This window comes from Sminthopsis crassicaudata, chromosome 5 (assembly GCF_048593235.1).
Source record: "Sminthopsis crassicaudata isolate SCR6 chromosome 5, ASM4859323v1, whole genome shotgun sequence".
Taxonomy (NCBI): Eukaryota; Metazoa; Chordata; class Mammalia; order Dasyuromorphia; family Dasyuridae; genus Sminthopsis; species Sminthopsis crassicaudata.
In genome coordinates, this window is record NC_133621.1 from 107,499,723 (window position 1) to 107,519,726 (window position 20,004).

A 20,004-nucleotide genomic window follows, 5' to 3' on the forward strand; every position below is an offset into this window, starting at 1 on the left:
TGATTCAAAGTAGCTCTTGTATGTATCTGTGATTTAATCATTCATCCACTGATGTAGATGGCCAATATAACTTTGTAGGAGGTTGCCTGGGGGTTTGAGAGAAGTAATTTGCCCCCATCATGCAGCTTGTGGCAAAGGCATGTGGAGGACTGAAACCCAGGTCATCTCTACATCATGACTTCTAGAAACGACTCTTTGAGATGATTATTTCTGGCAATCAATAGTGATCTACATCATTTGGAATTTTGTTTTTAAGAACTATGAGGAAAATCATTGTCCTAAATATCCAGGACAATACTAATGATAACTAGGCCTTGACCTTTTTTTGAATTTTAGGTCCAGAGGTGAATATTTTCACAAAATCTGTATTGGTAAATGGTTTATTAGCAAGTATATGTTTGTACTCTTTTAACCCTTTCTACCTCCTACAGCTTCCTTTACCAATAATCTATAAAGGGAAGCAGGTGCATGATGAATAGAGATTTTTGTGGGCTGAATACTTTTAAAAACTATTTCCAAGACTTAGCTAATAGATGCTCAAATTATAGACATTTTAAAAGAAACAACTAGCTACTTATTAATTTTGTTCAAATAAAAATCGATACCATGTTTTTAAAAATTCTTTGTATATCTGGTCCTATAGTGTGTCTTTTCTATCTTGAATTTTTCAGTATCACTAACATCTGCTTTTAATTATTCTCCACAATACAAGGTAGATGAAGAAATTGATTGGGAATGATTGAATAGTAGAGTTTTGTTCGTTGATCTTTCAACTCCATAGCTTCTCCATAAGATTTTTATTATTTGTACTGGCTGTCTGCTCCCCCCCCCCTTTTTTTTTTTTTTTTTTTTTTGTACCACCTGCTTTCTGGTTTCTTTTCATACAGTCATCTTAAGGTAAGTGGGAAACATAAACTTATTTCTTAAGCATTTCTAACTAAAAAGTGATGGAGACTAAGAATAAGATGGTTTCTTTTCTTTTCTTTTTTTTTTTTTTAACCCCAAATCATTCCATGAACTAAAGGGGGAGAGGGGAATACATTTTCTGACCATCCTTACTGTAGTTTACTGAATAGGTTTCATATTGATATAGATGTCCCAAAAAGCTTGGGCTTTTTTTGTTTGTTTTCCTAATTTCTTTTTCTTTCACATGACCACATTGAGGCTTAACTGTGTAAAAAGGGTTAAGTTTGAAATGGAGCTTTTAAGTCATAGAATAGGCAGATTAATTCTGTGTTTCTTTGCTGCTTCTATCCCAAAGAATGGCAGCTTCATTTTGGCTTGTATAATACCAAATGCTATCTGAAAACAATATGTACTCGTTAATGTTTTTTGGATTTTTCTTAGCTAATATTCACTGGATACATATTATTTTCAGCAGATTGTAGTGGGATTATAGAATGCCAAGGGAAATAGATTTGGTTTTTGCCTGCAAATCAATTCAGTTAATAGTTTGTATTATAAAGACTCTTGAAGGTTTGCAAAGTATTATGCATGTATTATTGAATGATCCAAAGGAAGACAGAATATGGGAGAAGTACTTAACACAAAAGAGAAAGCATAGTTGTAACTAAGCACATTAAAGGATTTTTCAAGATTTCCCACCTGCATGTGAAAAATGGCTATCCCAAACTTTAACATTATTTCTTTGATCAGTGCATATAAATGATGGGGGTTGGAGGAAAGAGCTGTTAGAGAAATGAGAAAGATCATATGCCTTTGTAATATCACAAAGCAAAGTTGTGTTTTTGCACTGTTATCTACCTTTCAGCAATATTTGTTGCCTCTAAAGATTAATTTTGATGTATACTCTGAATTTATGATTGATAGCATTTACATTTTTTTTTCTTTTATTGTGAATTAAGCTACAAATGAACATTTTTAATGTAAAAGGAACCAAACAACTGCTATTTAGGAAACTGAACTATTATATATGGTTTTTTAAGTGAATGTTAAATTTAACATGATAATAACAAGCATGCCCCAATTTTGAACCCCTTCTGAACTTTGATGTATTTTTAAAATGTTGCATTGACTCTTCTGAAATATCATCATCACTAGCAATCTACACTCTCCTCTTCACCTCTCTTTCCAACAGAAGTCCTTCTTCCCATAATGTCTTCATTCTCTTACTCTGATAAAAGCAAAATATCGCTGGAAGTTTTGGTCATTTTGATGCATAAGAATAATTCACCTTGATTTTTAGGTCCCTTAAGGTAGCACTTAAATGTTCCATTCAATAATATAGAAGTACTGACTTGCCTTTAAAAGGAATAGATACTTTTATATATATATATATATATATATATATATATATATATATATATATATATATATATATATATATATATATATGTAATTAGTAATGTTTACTCATCATCCTTAAAGGCAAACCAAGCATTCAGTTGACTAAAGCTTTATTTAGTCCTAATTTTGAAAAGCAGAGAGAACATCTGTAGAAAATGTTCAGAGTTCTGAGTAGCGTATAAACAAATGCATTAAACCTTGTTGCTGTCATGAAAACTATCAAGATCTGGATACCATATTTAGTTTCCTTGCAACATCTGCCCAGGCCAGTGACTTGAACTGTTGTCAGCTGCCTACAAAATCAATGTCCCAGTCTGGAGAGGATTTGCTGAATTGATTATATCCAGAAGGAATCAGGGTCAGGAAGTTTTGTGAAGAAAATGAATTTTGAGCAGCTTTGGCTATTTAAATTAAGAGAGGGAATGTAAAGGTGCTGATGGGAATAAGGCAAGTTGGGTGGAAGACCAAATTGGGGGTGAGAGAAGGCCTGTTAAGCTCTAGCAATTAAGACAGTTGTGGCAAAGTGCATCTGGTGGAAGTGCTTGAAGCTCAGTGACATAGGAGTTGCAGTATGGATCATTTTTTTATTATTATTCAAACGGCTTTTTAAAAGGTTGCTATTATATGTAAGAATAACATGGAAGTAAATATCTGGACTAGGAGGCTAGGAGAACAATTCAAGTGATATATTGTCTAATCTAGACTGTGGCTCTGGAATAAGAAGGAATGGATTTAGGAGAGATTGTGGGAAAACAAACAAGATTTAATGATGAAGTAGGAGAGAAAATTTTAAATTCCCCCATAATTTTGAACCTGAAAAGTCAAAATTAATGAAAATACTTGAGAGGTAATGGATTCCCCTAGGAAAGGGGAAAGCTCTGATTTTCACTTTTTTATAAAGGACATTCACATCAGTTCTTTGATCAGTTCTGTGGACAAAGAGATAACAGAAGTGGAGCTGCTGTGAGATGAGGGCTGGAGTTAAATTTGGTAGCCTTCGTGCATAAAAGAGATCATTGAAGTCATAAGAGTGCAGAAAAATGTGCATTTAGATGACAAGCATTGGATCCAAGACAGCCTTTGATAAAAGTTAATAGCAATAGGGGTTGGAGGGAAAGACAAAAGAAGGAAGAAAGGGAAATTACTATTGGAAAAAAAAAAGGTATGGTTAAGAGTTAAAGATAATAGAAAACTGAAAAGATAATTGAGATTTGGTCATGGAGAAATTTAACCTTAAGGTAATATTCAGGGCAGTGTGAAACATAGGAACCAAATGGAAGAAAAAATAAACTAATAAACTGTCAAGATCTGTGAGGGCAAGAATTGCTTTTTGTTTTTTGTCTGTGCTTCCAGTAGGCCACTTATAAATATTTATTTAGACAAATTCTTGATGAGAGAATGGAGGCTTTTATAGGATTACCCACTTAAAAAGTTGGTCTACTAAAAAGGGGGACAGAGGAGGTATAGCTATAGACAGCTGAGAGAGCTAGGCTCTTGATGACTTTACTGTTAATTTGAGACCTGAGCAGATGTTTAAAGATAAAAGAAAAAAAAAAATAAGGATGAAATCAGTGTAGGAAGTAAAATATTTCAAGTGCAATGAGCTTATTTATAAGAGAAGTTGATCATAGATGGCAAACTGTCCTTTGAAGCAAAAGCAGATTTGTTGTTTTTGGTTTTGTTTTTATATTCACTTTTATAGAAAGATCACCTCAGAGAACCAACCAAACCTTGCTTTCTGTTCAGCACAGCAACAGTAGTACCAGAATTTTATTAAGGATGAATGTGGTTGTGGATCTTTTCTGCCAATAAATTATATTGCTTCCACCAAATGAAAATATAACATTTTTTCCTTTAAATTTTTTTGTTCAGTTGTACATTGTTTTTGTTTTGTTTTTTCCTTTTGTATCTATGTTTGTGTGTCAGAGGTGGTGGTGCATTTTTAGTCTTTGCAGTAAGTTTTTCCAGACGCTTTTCTAAGTAGTGGTGGTAATGTTTCCTTCTCTCATAGTTACATTAGTGTACAAAGCACCTCTACTCTCCTGTGATTTAAAAAAAAAAAAAAAAAAAAAAGGAACATTAGCATCTTTTCTCCTTTAAACAAGTCTTATCCCATCCCATTTTAGATTAAGGGGTAAAACGGGTAATTGGGGTTTAAACAAATCTTTTGGTTGTGATCACTTTAAGAATGACTGATTTCAAGTAAGAATGGAACTAGGATATGTATATGTTACTTTATTTTACCCCCAAGATGTAGGTATGTCTTAATAGCCTTTTGGCAAACGCAATAATATTGGGTACATTGGAAGAATAGTCTCAGACCAAAAAAGTAACAAGATATCTAGGTATACTTTGATTTTTTAAGAAGAAATACATTCCTAAGTGGTTATTTATGTGGTGCGGCCATGGGTATGCTGGTAAAGCTTTAACTGGCTTATCAAAACACAAACAAACCCATAATGCACTTTTAAGTTTAGTCTGCATCATTCACATTTTTCCATTCTCTTGGGTCTAGAGCCTAGACTCTAAACATTCAACAAAATAATAAATTTGTAGCCTTTGCTGATTTCTAAGCTGTAAATGCTTACACTAAAAATTTAACAGTTGGCCACTTGGGTTTGAAACTTGGCTCCAGCGCATCACTCAATGTACTGAAAACAGTGTGGTTCAGCTACTCTGGTGGTCCCTGAAATCCTTTCAAGGGATATGAGAAATCAAAACTTCACTATTCAAAAATATTTTAATTTCTAATATTGTAAATATTGATAGCTGTAAAGCCAACATAAAAGCTTTATGAGGAATTCTTCATAATCTGTGAGAGTGTAAGAGAGTTCTGAGACCCATAGTATGAGAACTTAATAGTTACAGTGGTAACCATTCTGCATAAGTGAGGAAATTCAGCATGGTGTATTATAGGAAAAGCACTATCCTTGAAACAATTTGGGGCCTAGCTCTGCCATTGACAATGTAACCTTCCCTTAACTTCCTTTGGCCTCTCTATATAGAATAAAAAGATTCAACCAGATCCCCCAAATTCTAGCTCTAATATTTTATGATGCTATGATCCCTAAATATTCATAATAAAGATGGTGGTGGGGAGCCTAAAAGATCATGGGATTACAGCTGTAGAGCTTTAAAAAGGTCATTCTAGTCCAACGTCCTCATTTTGAAGCCCATGGAGGTGATTTTCTTAAAATCTCAGAGGCTCCTGCCTCCAACATGTTTCCATTGCCATATTATCCCTCATGGTGTCATCACCTGAAAAGAGAGCTGACCTATTTTTTCCCCATCAACTGATGCACATTTCCTTCTTCATTCTTCCTTATGCTGCCAGTCCTTAGAATATTGACTTCACCAATGCTTGCTATCTTCTAAGAACGTCGTGTTCTAAATGTATCCTTTTTTTATTCCAATTGGAATGCCCATTTATTGAGTTGAAGTTAATTTAATGTTCTGATCAAAGTAATTGACAGTACAATATAAAATACTAAAAGTTGTTAATCTTTTGAAGGTCTTTTCATGCCCAAATAAGAACTTATTAATTCAAATGATTTCCTAATTAGTAGATTTTGTGAGGTGAAATTATATTTTATATATGTATATATGTTTTGCTGAGGCAATTGGGGCCAAGTGATTTGCCCAGGGTCACACAGCTAAGAAGTTATAAGTGTCTGAGACCAGATTTGAACTCAGGTCCTTCTGACTTCAGGGCACCATCTGGCTGCCCCTAGGTAAAATATTTTTAAACTGGGCTTGGGACCAAATACTCCTTGCTAATTCCCTTATATGAGTCTATTCCCTAACTCCACACACCCATGCCATTCTGCCAAACCAAAATAGACAAACATTGTTTGGAAACATTCATTCTTACAGCTGGTTCATCACCAGCATGCCTCCCTTTCATAGGTATCTCAGAGGTTGGTATCCAAGCAGTATTTGGATGATTTTCAGTTATAGGTTAGAACTGGGAAGTTGGATGAGATTTTGCCAAAGCTCTTTTCAGCTTAGAAATTTTAGGATTCTGATTGGGTGGCAACAAGAGCAACTGGGATTCCAACTACCAAATAGGAACGTTTGAAATAATTTAATCCAATCCTACTTCTGTTTTATAAAATATCTGTGGCCAGTCCAAGGTCACACATAGGGTAAAGATTATAAAATAGATCTTTTGGTTCTCAATCCATTGCTCTCTTTTTTATTTTCCCCCCAAATTTTATTTTCTTAAAATTGTGAACTTGATAAGCAATAGTTAAAATGAACATTTTCCTACCAAAAAACAAAAACAGGTTTGTCAATGGAATCTCATTTCTCTATTATGTATAGATACTCTTTTAAAGGTATATTTAAAATTCAAAATGGGGAATTCTTTTGTAAATTTAGCTGGGATTATCCTTTGGTTGACCAAAACTCTGGAATGGGACTTTCTTATATAATACATATTTCACATGGTTTGCCTCTTCTTTGAGCTCATAAGGGCTATGTAGGTTAAAGGTTAACCTAATTTTAGCTGTTCTACAGAAAAGAGTAGTTCTCAGGTAAAGTTATTCTCAAGGAAAAGTTGGGCAGACTCAGGTGTCCAGGAAGGGACACACAGAAACACTGGTCAGGGAGCCAAGGGAGATGATATGAGATATTCTTGGTCAATTAATCCTTGTTCCTGTATCCTTAGGGCTTTTAATTCATATTAGAGAATTGATTTCTGTTTAAAATCTAAAACTTGAGGTGGTTTAAGAGTACAATTTGAGTGTGCCTCTAGTCCATTTATGACCACTGGAGTGAAATACTCTCAGTGCCACCTTTCTGTTTCATAGGCTGAAGTGAAACGCCTTTTTCTTCCTCTTTGTACATCAGTTCTTCCCCAAACCTATACTTGTATTGCTATCATTAATCATCAAACAAGAAAAACTCTGGGTAGGTAGACTAGTTAATGGGAGTTGCTACCACTTCTGGAACAGAAGTGGGAAGGAAGGAATTGTCTCTGAGGGCTGATTTGATTAGCACACCAACCATGGTTCTCCTTATTTGTCAGATCAACTCCACTTCTATCCATCAATCATAGACTCACACTCAATATTTGAAGCAGCAGTAATAGCAAGGGTAGTTTATAAGAGTCTCTCACAAAGGAGGAACTGGGAGGGTTCATACCTGGACATTAAGTGCTGTCTCAACTCTTGTTTGTGCACATGATCCCAAGGTGGAGGGCAGTCTTTTTTCCTGGCTGACCTGCCAGTTCTTCCCAGAAATCTTCAGAAAGCAGTCCCAGGAGTCTCTGTATGAAAATGTCACTAACTGATGGTCTTTAAATAACATCTGCTTGAGAATGTCGCATCTCCATGGCAATGCAGGGTTACCAGATATTAAATTTAATGTACTAGTATGAACATTGTCCTGCTTATTCATGTCCCCATCTGTACTTCCTTCTGTTTTCTTCTGTGCATTTTTTAAAAACTCTTCATGGACAGTCTTCTCTCCCCATCCCTTTTTTTGGCACCAGTATCATTCCCAACCACAACTTTACCCACCCATCTACCCCCAAATAAATAAAAGTCTTCCCTTTTAACAACCAAGCATAGACAAACAAAGCAAATGACACATTGGCTGTATCTAAAAGTAAATGTCTCATTCTGAGTCTATAGTCCATTGCCTCTTTACCAAATACTGGGAAGCATGTTTCATCTTTAGCTTTCTGTAACCATGATTACTCATTGAATTGATGAGAATTCTCAAGTCTTTCTAAGTTGTTTTATAAGATTGAAGTCATTATATACATTATTCTGGTTCTGCTTACTTTATTCTTCATCAATTTATACAAGTCTTCCCAGATTTCTCTGAATCCATCCCTTCTGTCATGGCTCAGTTATATTACTCATATCTTTTTACTAAATGTTATTCTCTCATCTAGATCTTATTTCTCTTTCTCCATCTATGTTAAGTATATTTGTTTCATCATGATGATGTCCATTTCCTTCAAATCATTTTTTTAAAATAAGATGATACCACAATAAAAATAAGAGAACATCCCTGCAAGGTGAATATTTTAGGGTTAAGAAAAATGAAACAGCAGATGCATGATTTTCCTGGAGTCATAGGAAGGTAATGGCAGAGCCAGGATTGAGGTCCCAGAATGACCAGAATAATATTCTGTCTGATTAAGGACATTTTTAAATCAGTGGAAGTTATTCAAGATTAATAAACATCAAAAATAAAGTATAGGTTATATTCCATTGCAACCTTAATGATTGTAATGACAGTTTGTGATTTCTAAGTCTTAATTTTTACTTTGAGCAGCATTTGAAATTGCAAAAGGATTTAGAAAGACCACAATGTTAAAATGGAATCTGAGCTACGGAATAAATCATTTCACTTTCCCCACCACCTCTGTTTCTGGAGTAAAGGGGATACTTGCTATTTTTGTCTTTTAAGAATAAATTCAAAAGAACTAATTTTTCTCAAGTCCGTTAAACCTTAAATTTACCTAAATACTGCCTCCTAGACCCAAAAAAAGAAGCTAAGAATAAAGTGCTGCTCATATGGGCAAACCACAATAAAAAGTATAAAGTTTGGGCCAAGTATGGAGATGATGAAATCTGGGCCTCCTAGTAAAGCAGGAAATTGCCAGTAATGACACTGAATAGCCATTGATTACACATCCACAAAAATCCAATCCCAGTGCTCATTTCCCCATTTTCATTCCCTGATTAGCCTCATCTTGATATTCTCTTAAACAGCAGCTGTGAATGCTAGGCCATGAGGTTCACATGTAAGGTTTAGACTAGCTGGCTCATTGTTTGCATTTTGAATGCAAGCTGAAATATCTTTCACAGTAATTTTAAAAATAAAAATGCAATGTGTTGCAGTATCCCCTTGTCTTCCCAGTTAAATGAATTTCTCAGGTCATTTCAGGGAAACCTAAAACAGGTCTGGTTCCAGACTGATCTTTGAGAGTGAAAGGTGAAGCGAAATAATGGAGCTATTGGCCAATTCATTCTCTCAAGTGTCAGCTGCAAAGCATTTATACAAACGTTCACAAGATTATGGAACACACTGTAGTGTGTTCAGCCTTGCTAAGTGTGGAACTACCAGTTTCCCTACTCAAAGGACCATCTGCCTGAGTGCTTTCCAAAATGTTAATTCTGATATTAAATACTTTTCTGGAGGAAAGTCAACTCTCTGGAATCTGGATAGCATCAAACTACCAAGATGAAAACTTTAAATAATTATCCTTGAAGCAAATTTTGTAAATAGCTTCTGTTCTTGACTGTGCTTAGCAGGTCTGCTATTTCCCTGAAATATCCTTTTAGGAACATCTCTTAGGATTAAGATCTCTTATACAGGAATTAGATGTATAGATTTTGAGCCAAAAATGGACTTCAGAGGCCATCTAGTCCCACCCCTAATTTTACAGATGTGAAAATTGAGGCCCTCAGAAGTTATGACTTATGCAAAGTCATACAACACAGATAACTTTGAATTTAGATACTCCCAAACCAGTGATATTTCCTTTTTGTGAACTTAAGTCACCTATTAGATTGTAAATTATCTGCAGCAGGGTTTGTTATATTTTTTGTGTTTGTCTTTTTCAAAGCTTAGCACAGTGACATGTATAGGTACTTAAATTATTGTTGAAATTAAGGAAATTGAAATGACATTCACACCTTTATCTGTATTACCATCATCCCCACCTCATTGACATCATCTGGTTCTCATCATTTTTGACCTGGACAATTGCAATCGTTTTTAAGTTTTTTAATTTTGCAAGGCAAACTGGATTAAGTGACTTACTCAAGATTACATAGTAAGTGTCAAGTGTCTGAGGCCAGATTTGAACTCTGGTGTTCCTGAATTCAGCATTGGTGCTACTTAGGTGTTCCACAGTTGCTTCTTGTCTCTCTGGCTTAAGCCGTTCTCTAATCCATTTTCTGCACAGCTCCCAAAATAACATTACTGAGGTACAGATCTCACCATATAACTCAACTATTACTAAACTTAAGCAACTCTTTATGACTTCTAGGGTCAAATACAACCGCCACTATTCAGCATTTAATGCCCGTTACAATTTTACTCCCATCTTTCTTTCCAAACTCCATCTACGTTTCTCTCCTTCTAGACTACATGGTACAAACTGCATATTCTTATTGTTCTCAAACTTGTTGTCGGGTGTCCCTGGGAGGCACTTACTCTTCATCTCCTTTTCTTAGAATCTCTAGTTTCCTTCAGAGCTCATTTCAAGCAAAATCCCTTCTCTCAGGTCTGTCCTCATCCTGTGTCCACCTCACCCTGTGTCCACCTCACCCCTCCATGACAGTGTGTCTCCTAGAAGAAAACATTATTTTGTAATATAAAAATATTTATGTTTATGTAGCTCTTTTTTATTATAGCTTTTTATTTACAAGATATAGCATGAGTAATTTTACAGCACTGGTAATTGCTAAGCCTTTTGTTCCAATTTTTACCCTCCTTCCCCCTCAACCCCTTCCCCCAGATGGCAAGTTGACCAATACATGTTACATATGTTAAAGTATAAATCAAATACTATATATACATACATACATGTCCAAACAGTTGTTTTGCTGTACAAAAAAGAGTCGTACTTTGAAATAGTGAACAATTAAGCTATGAAGGAAATAAAAAATTCAAGCGGACAAAAATAGAGGGATTGGGAATTCTATGTAGTGGTTCATCGTCATCTCCCAGAATTCTTTCACTGGGTGTAGCTGGTTCAGTTCATTACTGCTCTATTGGAATTGATTTGGTTCATCTCATTGTTGAAGAGGGCCATGTCCATCAGAATTGATCGTCATATAGTGTTGTTGTTGAAGTATATTATATAGCTTTTTTTTAATTAATTTTATAATTATAACATTTTTTGACAGTACATATGCATAGGTAATTTTTTACAACATTATCCCTTGTACTACCTTCTGTTCCGAATTTTTCCCTTCCTTCCCTCCACCCCCTTCCCTAGATGGCAGGCATTCCCATACATATTAAATATTTTATAGTATATCCTAGGTATAATATATATGTGCAGAACCGAATTTTGTTGTTGTTGTTGTTGTTGTTGTTGTTGCAAAGGAAGAATTGTATTCGGAAGGTAAAAATAATCTAGGAAGAAAAACAAAAAAAAAATGCTCACAGTTTACACTCATTTCCCACTGTTCCTTTTCTGAGTGTAGCTGATTCTGTCCATCATTGATCAATTGGAATTGGATTAGCTCTTCTCTATATTGAAGATATCCACTTCCATCAAAATACATCCTCATACAGTATCATTGTTGAAGTGTACAGCGATCTTCTGGTTCTATTCATTTCACTCAGCATCAGTTCATGTAAGTCTTTCCAAACCTCTCTGTATTCATCCTGCTGGTCATTTCTTACAGAGCAATAATATTCCATAACCTTCATATACCATAATTTACCCAACCATTCTCCAATTGATGGGCATCCATTCAACTTCCAGTTTCTAGCTACAACAAAAAGGGCTGCCACAAACATTTTGGCACATACAGGTCCCTTTCCCCTCTTTAGTATTTCTTTGGGATATAAGCCCAGTAGTAGCACTGCTGGATGAAAGGGTATGCACAGTTTGATAGCCCTTTGAGGATAGTTCCAAATTGCTCTCCAGAATGGCTGGATTCTTTCACAACTCCACCAACAATGCATCAGTGTCCCAGTTTTCCCACATCCCCTCCAACATTGATCATTATTTGTTCCTATCATCTTAGCTAATCTGACAGGTGTGTAATGATATCTCAGAATTGTCTTAATTTGCATTTCTCTGATCAATAGTGATTTGGAACACTCTTTCATAAGAGTGGAAATAGTTTTAATTTCATCATCTGAAAATTGTCTGTTCATAACCTTTGACCATTTATTAATTGAAGAATGGCTTGATTTCTTGCAAATTAAAGTCAATTCTCTGTATATTTTGGAGATGAGGCCTTTATCAGAACGTTTAACTGTAAAAATGTTTTCCCAATTTGTTACTTCCCTTCTAATCTTGTTTGCATTAGTATTGTTTGTACAGAAACTTTTTAGTTTGATGTAATCAAACTTTTCTATTTTGGGATCAATAATGATCTCTAGTTCTCCTTTGGATACAAATTCCTTCCTCCTCCACAAGTCTGAGAGGTAGACTATTCTCTGTTCCTCTAATCTATTTATGATCTCATTCTTTATGCCTAAATCATGGACCCATTTTGATCTTATCTTGGTATATGGTGTTAAGTGTGGATCTATATCTAATTTCTGCAATACTAATTTCCAGTTTTCCCAACAGTGTTTTTTCAAATAATGAATTTTTATCCCTAATGCTGATATCTTTGGGTTTGTCAAAGACTAGATTACTATTTTTATTCACTATCTTGCCCTGTGAATCTAACCTATTCCACTGATCAACTAGTCTATTTCTTAGCCAATACCAAATGGTTTGGTGACTGTTGCTTTATAATATAGTTCTAGATCAGGTACAGCTAGACCACCTTCATTTAATTTTTTTTCATTACTTCCCTTGAGATTCTCAACCTTTTGTTCTTCCATATGAATTCTGTTGTTATTTTTTCTAGGTCATTAAAATAGTTTCTTAAGAGTCTGATTGATATAGCACTAAATAAATAGATTAGGGAGTATTGTCATCTTAATTATATTCACTTGGCCTATCCAAGAGCACTGGATGTCTTTCCAATTATTTAAATCTGATTTTATTTTTGTGGCAAGTGTTTTGTAGTTTTGCTCATATAATTCCTGACTTTCCTTTGGTAGATATATTCCCAAATATTTTATACTATCGTCCATTATTTTGAATGGAATTTCTTTTTGTATCTCTTGCTGTTGGATTGTGTTGGTAATGTATAAAAATGCTAAGGATTTATGTGCATTTATTTTGTATCCTGCAACTTTGCTAAAGTTCTGAATTAATTTTTTTTATTATTTTATTTTTAGCAGAGTCTTTGGGGTTCTCTAAGTATACCATTATGTCATCTGCAAAGAGTGATAGTTTGATTTCCTCATTTCCTACTCTAATTCCTTGAATCTCTTTCTCGGCTCTTGTTGCCCAGGCTAGTGTTTCTAGTACTATATTGAATAGTAATGGTGATAGTGGGCAACGTTGTTTCACTCCTGATCTTACAAGGAAAGGTTCCAGTTTATTGCATTACATATGATGTTTACTGACAGTTTTAAATATATGCTCCTTATCATTTTTAAGGAATAGTACATTTATTCCTATACTCTGAAATATTTTTGTAGGAATGGATGTTGGATTTTATCAAATACATTTTTCTGCATCTATTGAGATGATCATATGGTTTTTATTAATTTGATTATTAATATGGTCAATTATACTAATAATTTTCTTAATATTAAACCAGCCCTGCATTCCTGGTATAAATCCTACTTGATTATAGTGTATTATCTTGGGCATGATTTTCTGTAGTCTTTTTGCTAATATTTTATTTAAGATTTTAGCATCAATATTCATCAGGGAGATTGGTCTATAATTTTCTTTCTCAGTTTTCAGCCTACCTGGTTTATGTATCAGTACCATGTCTGTGTCATAAAAGGAATTTGGTAGGACTCCTTCAATCCCTATTTTTTCAAATACATTATATAGCATTCGAGTTAGTTGTTCTTTAAATGTTAGGTAGAATTCACATGTAAATCCATCTGGTCCTGAGGATTTTTTCTTAGGGAGTTGGTTAATAGCTTGTTCTATTTTTTTTTTTTTTTTTTTTTTTTTTCTGAAATGGGATTATTTAGACTACTTACTTCTTCCTTTGTTAATCTGGGCAAGCTATATTTTTGAAAGTATTCTTCCATTTCATTTAAGTTATCGAATTTATTGGCATAAAGTTGAGCAAAGTAGCTCCTAACTATTGTTCTAATTTCCTCTTCATTAGTGGTGAGTTTTCCCTTTTCATTTTCAAGACTAACAATTTGCTTTTCCTCTTTCCTTTTTTAAATCAGATTTACTAAGGGTTTGTCTGTTTTGTTGATTATTTCATCGAACCAACTCTTAGTTTTATTAATTAATTCAATAGTTTTTTTTTTTACTTTCAATTTTATTAATCTCACCTTTTATTTTTAGAATTTCAAGTTTCTTGTTTGTCTGGGTGTTTTTAATTTGTTCCTTTTCTAGCAATTTTAGTTGTAAGCCTAATTCATTGACCCTCTCTTTCTCTATTTTATGCAAGTAGGCCTCTAGAGATATAAAACTGCCCCTTATTACTGCTTTGGCTGTATCCCACACATTTTGGTATGATGTCTCATTATTGTCATTTTCTTGGGTGAGGTTATTAATTATGTCTATGATTTGCTGTTTTACCCAATCATTCTTTAGTATAAGATTGTTTAGTTTACAATTATTTTTGGTCTATTTTCTCCTGGCATTTTATTAAATGTAATTTTGATTGCATTATGGTCTGAAAAGGATGCATTTACTATTTCTGCCTTACTGCATTTGATTTTGAGGTTTTTATGTCCTAGTATATGATCAATTTTTGTATAGGTTCCATGAACTGCTGAGAAGAAAGTGTAATCCTTTCTGTCTCCATTTAGCTTTTGCCAAAGATCTATCATATCAAACTTTTCTAGTATTCTATTTGCCTCTTTGACTTCTTTCTTATTTATTTTGTGGTTTGATTTATCTAATTCTGAGAGGGCAAGGTTGAGATTTCCCACTATCGTTTTGCTTTCTATTTCTTTTTGCAGCTCTCTTAATTTCTCTTTTAAGAATTTAGATGCTGCATCACTTGGTGCGTATATGTTTAATATTGATACTGCTTCATTATCTATGCTACCCTTTAGCAGCATATAATGCCCTTCCTTATCTCTTTTAATTAGATTAATTTTTTTTTGCTTGATCTGAGATGAGGATGGCTACCCCTGCTTTTTTGGCTTCACCTGAAGCATAGTAGATTCTATTCCACCCTTTTACTTTTATTCTGAATGTATCACCCTGTTTCAGGTGTGTTTCCTGTAAACAACATATAGTAGGATTCTGACTTTTAATCCAGTCTGCTAACTGCTTCCTCTTAATGAGGGAGTTTACCCCATTCACATTTATGGTTAGAATGACTAAGTTTATATTGCTTGCTACCCTGTTAACCCCTGCTTATGCTTTTCTCCTTTCCTTCCCTCTTACCCCCCTACCCAGTATTAAACTTGTGAACACCACTTGCTTTTCACATCCCTCCCTTTTTAGTATCCCTCCCTCACCTTAAAGTTCCTGTTCCTATTTAACCCCCTTTTCTCACAATTTCTGTATTGCCTTCCCCTTAGCTTACTCCTTCCCTTTCACTTTTCTTTTGGTTTTTTTTTAAATTTTATAATTATAAATTTTTTGATAGTATATATGCATGAGTAATTTTTTATAACATTATCCCTTTTATTCATTTTTCCAAATTATCCCCTCCCTCCTTCTACTCCCTCCCTTAGATGACAGGCAATCCCATACATTTACATGTGTTATAGTATAACCTAGATACAATATATGCGTGTAAATCCAATTTTCTTGTTGCACATTAAGTATTAGATTCCGAAGGTATAAGTAACCTGGGTAGATAGACAGTAGTGCTAACAATTTGCATTCACTTCCCAGTGTTCCTTCTCTGGGTGTAGTTATTTCTGTCCATCATTGATCAACTGGAAGTGAGTTGGATCTTCTTTATGTTGAAGATATCCACTTCCATCAGAATACATCTTCATACAGCATTGAAGTGTACAGCGATCTTCTGGTTCTATTCATTTCACTCAGCATCAGTTGATGTAAGTCTTTCTAAACCTCTCTATATTCATCCTGCTGGTCATTTCTTACAGAGCAATAATATTCCATAACCTTCATATACCATAATTTACCCAACCATTCTCCAATTGATGGATATCCATTCATCTTCCAGTTTCTAGCCACTACAAAAAGAGCTGCCACAAACATTTTGGCACACATGGGTCCCTTTCCCCTCTTTAATATTTCTTTGGGATATAAGCCCAATAGCAGCAATGCTGGATCAAAGGCTATGCACAGTTTGATAACTTTTTGAGCATAGTTCCAAATTGCTCTCCAGAATGGCTGGATTCTTTCACAACTCCACCAACAATGTATTAGTGTCCCAGTTTTCCCACATCCCCTCCAACATTCATCATTATTTGTTCCTGTCATCTTAGCCAATCTCACAGGTGTGTAGTGGTATCTCAGAGTTGTCTTAATTTACATTTCTCTGATCAGTAGTGATTTGGAACACTCTTTCATATGAGTGGATATAGTTTCAATTTCTTCCTCTGAGAATTGTCTGTTCATATCTTTGCCCATTTATCAATTGGAGAATGGTTTGATTTCTTATAAATTAGGGTCAGTTCTCTATATATTTTGGAAATGAGACCTTTATCAGAACCTTTAACTGTAAAAATGTTTTCCCAATTTGTTACTTCCCTTCTAATCTTGTTTGCATTAGCATTGTTTGTACAGAAACTTTTTAGTTTGATGTAATCAAAATCTTCTATTTTGTGATCAATAATGATCTCTAGTTCTCCTCTGGTCATAAATTCCTTCCTCCTTCGCAGGTCTGAGAGGTAGACTATTCTCTGTTCCTCTAATCTATTTATGATCTCATTCTTTATGCCTAAATCATGGACCCATTTTGATCTTATCTTGGTATATGGTGTTAAGTGTGGATCTATATCTAATTTCTGCAATACTAATTTCCAGTTTTCCCAACAGTGTTTTTTCAAATAATGAATTTTTATCCCTAATGCTGATATCTTTGGGTATGTCAAAGACTAGATTACTATAGATGTACCCTTTTTTGTCCTTTGTACCTAATCTGTTCCGCTGATCAACTGGTCTATTTCTTAGCCAATACCAAATGGTTTTGGTGAGTGCTGCCATATAGCTTTAGATCAGGTACACCTAGATCACCTTCATCTGACTTTTTTTTCATTAGTTTCCTTGCAATTCTCGACCTTTTATTCTTCCATATGAATTTGTTTTTATTTTTTCTAGATCATTAAAATAGTTTCTTGGGAGTCTGATTGGTATAGCACTAAATAAATAGATTAGTTTGAGGAGTATTGTCATCTTTATTATATTTGCTCGGCCTATCCAAGAGCACTGGATGTCTTTCCAATTATTTAAATCTGACTTTATTTTTGTGGCAAGTGTTTCGTAATTTTGCTCATATAATTACTGACTTTTCTTTGGTAGATGGATTCCCAAATATTTTATACTCTCAACATTTATTTGGAATGGAATTTCTCTTTGTATCTCTTGCTGTTGCATTGTGTTGGTGATATATAAAAATGCTGAGGATTTATGTGGATTTATTTTGTATCCTGCAACTTTGCTAAAATTCTGAATTATTTCTAATAGCTTTTTAGCAGAGTCTTTGGGGTTCTCTAAGTATACCCTCATGTCATCTGCAAAGAGTGATAGTTTGATTTCCTCATTTCCTACTCTAATTCCTTGAATCTCTTTCTCGGCTCTTGTTGCCCAGGCTAGTGTTTCTAGTACTATACTGAATAGTAATGGTGATAGTGGGCAACTTTGTTTCACTCCTGATCTTACTGGGAAAGGTTCCAGTTTATCTCCATTGCATATTATGCTTATTGACGGTCATAAATATATGCTCCTGATTATTCTAAGGAGTAATCCATTTCTTCCTATACTCTCAAGCGTTTTTAGTAGGAATGGATGTTGGATTTTATCAAATGTTTTTTCTGCATCTGTTGAGATGATCATATGGTTTTTATTAATTTGATTATTAATGTGGTCAATTATACTAATAGTTTTCCTAATATTAAACCAGCCCTGCAGTCCTGGCATAAATCCTACTTGATCATAGTGTATTATCCTGGGGCTTGATTTTCTGAAGTCTTTTTGCTAATATCTTATTTAAGATTTTAGCATCAATATTCATTAAGGAAATTGGTCTATAGTTTTCTTTCTCAGTTTTCAATCTACCTGGTTTATGTATCAGTACCACGTGTGTGTCATAAAAGGCGTTTGGTAGGACTCCTTCATCCCCTATTTTTTCAAATAGTTTATATAACATTGGGGCTAATTGTTCTTTAAATGTTAGGTAGAATTCACATGTAAATCCATCTGGTCCTGGAGATTTTTTCCTGGGGAGTTGATTAGTAGCTTGTTCTATTTCTTTTTCTGAAATGGGACTATTTAAGCAATTTATCTCCTCCTCTGTTAATCTAGGAAGCCTATATTTTTTGGAGGAAATCATCCATTTCACTTAAGTTATCAAATTTATTGGCATAAAGTTGGGCAAAGTAACTCTTTATTTCTCTAATTTCCTCTTCATTGGTGGAAAGATCCCCCTTTTCATTTGTAAAGCTAACAATTTGATTTTCCTCTTTCCTTTTTCTGACCAGATTTACCAAAGGTTTATCTATTTTATTGGCTTTTTCATAAAAGCAACTCTTGGTTTTATTTATTAATTCAATAGTTTTTTTTACTTTCAATATTATTTATTTCTCCTTTTAATTTTTGTATTTCAAGTTTGATTTTTGGTTGGGGGTTTTTAATTTGGTCTTTTTCTAGCTTTTTAAGTTGCAGGCCCAATTCATTAATCTTCTCTTTCTCTATTTTCTTCAAATAAGCCTCTAAAGATATAAAATTTCCCCTTATTACCACTTTAGCTGCATCCCATAGATTTTGGTATGATATCTCATGATTGTCATTATCTTGGGTGAAATTATTAATTGTTTCTATAATTTGCTGTTTCACCCAGTCATTCTTTAACATGAGATTATTCAGTTTCCAATTACTTTTTGGTCTATTTACCCCTAACTTCTTATTGAATGTAGTTTTTATTGCATTGTGATCTGAGAAGAAGGCATTTATTATTTCTGCCTTCCTGCATTTAATTTTGAGATCTTTATGTCCTAATATATGGTCAATTTTTGTATAGGTTCCATGAACTGCTGAGAAGAAAGTATATTCCTTTCTATCACCATTCAGTTTTCTCCAAAGGTCTATCATACCTAGTTTTTCTAATGTTCTATTTACTTTTTAAATTTCTTTCTTATTTGTTTTGTGGTTTGATTTGTCTAAATCTGAGAGTGCAAGGTTGAGATCTCCCACTATTATAGTTTTACTGTCTATTTCTTCTTGCAGCTTTCTTAACTTTTCTTTTAGAAAATTAGATGCTATACCACTTGGTGCATATATATTTAGTATTGATATGGCTTCATTGTTTATGCTACCTTTTAGCAGGATATAGTTTCCTTCTTTATCTCTTTTAATTAGATCAACTTCTGCTTTTGCTTGATCTGAGATAAGGATGGCTACCCCTGCTTTTTTGGCTTTACCTGAAGTATAATAGATTCTCCTCCAACCTTTTACCTTTACTCTATATGTATCTCCCTGCTTTAAGTGTGTTTCCTGTAAACAACATATTGTAGGGTTCTGATTTTTGATCCAATCTGCTATCCGTCTCCGTTTGATGGGAGAGTTCATCCCATTCACATTTACAGTTAAAATTACTAATTCTGTATTTCCTGACATCATATTATCCCCAGATTATGCTTTTTTCCCTTGAACCCCCTGAACCTCTTCCCCAATATTTAATTTATAGAACCCACTTGTGATGCGTAGCCCTCCCTTTTTAGTATCCTCCCCAAATCCCTTCCCTTTTCTTGTACCCTTCTCTTATTCCCCTTTTCCTTTTCCTCTTCCCCCTTTTAATGAAGTGA